The sequence below is a fragment of the Balaenoptera musculus genome, chromosome 4 (genome assembly GCF_009873245.2).
Source record: "Balaenoptera musculus isolate JJ_BM4_2016_0621 chromosome 4, mBalMus1.pri.v3, whole genome shotgun sequence".
Classification (NCBI taxonomy): domain Eukaryota; kingdom Metazoa; phylum Chordata; class Mammalia; order Artiodactyla; family Balaenopteridae; genus Balaenoptera; species Balaenoptera musculus.
This window is the reverse complement of record NC_045788.1, coordinates 26,250,291-26,251,445: the sequence shown is the minus strand read 5'-3', so window position 1 is coordinate 26,251,445 and position 1,155 is coordinate 26,250,291. Positions and strand designations below refer to the sequence as shown.

At 35.6% G+C, this 1,155-nt stretch overlaps 1 non-coding gene across 1 annotated transcript; it reads right to left on the bottom strand.

The window, feature by feature from the left end:
• Nucleotides 1-254: 254 nt before the first annotated feature.
• LOC118895044 lies at nt 255-389 on the bottom strand. The gene has a single exon (XR_005019822.1). It is a non-coding gene; the product is annotated as a small nucleolar RNA SNORA70 (small nucleolar RNA).
• Nucleotides 390-1,155: the final 766 nt, after the last annotated feature.

Here is a 1,155-nt window from a genome sequence, read left to right as displayed (position 1 = left end):
TCATCTGCATTAAACTTAGTAAATCCCCACTTCTTGGAGATGTGGATCTTCTGGTGGCCAGGGAACTGAATCTTGGCCCTGTGGAGGGCCTTAATCACATGCTCCATGTTCTGCAGCTTTGTGTGGATGGACATGATGACTTGGCCAATGGGGACCCTGGCCACTGTGCCCTGGGGCTTTCCAAAGGCACCACAAATACCTGCGTGGAGCCTAGATTGGGGACAGCATGCCAGTCATGAATGTCCACTGGAAAAAGCTGTCTCCAAGTTCCCTTAGGGCAAGCGGTACAGGCAACAGGTTGCATACACTACCGAGGAGGGTGCTGTTTGCAGCCATTGCACACCAGGCCCCCATGGAGAAAAGAGCACAGTCTGCTTAACTGGCTGCAAAGGGACAGTTACTTTTGAACAGAGTTATTTGATAACAATGAATTAAAGGTCCCAAATCTCGTTTTATATATATATGTATATATATATACACACACACATAAATATACATGGATATAAATTCTTAGAAAGAGACATTTTGAGTATTTCTTATGCTTATGATCTAAAGATTATTCAAAATTAAAGAAAAAAGAATTAACATTGTTAGACTGTATGTGTATGCATATATATACATGCATGTACAGCGGTCTATGACATGATCATCTGTTACACATTTACATATACTAGTATATATATACTCACACATTTCAATAATAACATGTCTTGTATTTGAAAACATGAATTTCTGAAGGAGTCCTAAGCATAGACAAGTAAAAAATAAATAAAGCTAAGTTTTAAATTGAAAATTGGAAGAAAATTTCAAATTTTTATTCACACCATTTTGAAAGTAATAAGAATCTAGAATAGATGACATATATATTTTAAGTTTATCAATGCAGCAAAGTTTATTGAAATTCTGCTCAATGCTAAATCTGACAATGAGGGACAGTATTTTTTCCCCTACCTTCATCCCTCTCTTCTTCCTCTCTTCCTTTCTTTCCTCCATCACAAATGATTTCAAGGACACTGGTTGAAATTCTGATTTACATTCTTCTCATTTAACACACTGTATGTTTTTTACATGTAAAAATATTTTGGCTTTTTTTGATAATTTATTTTAATTAATGTTTCAACCTTTAGCTGTACAATTTTGTCCTTTAATAAATAT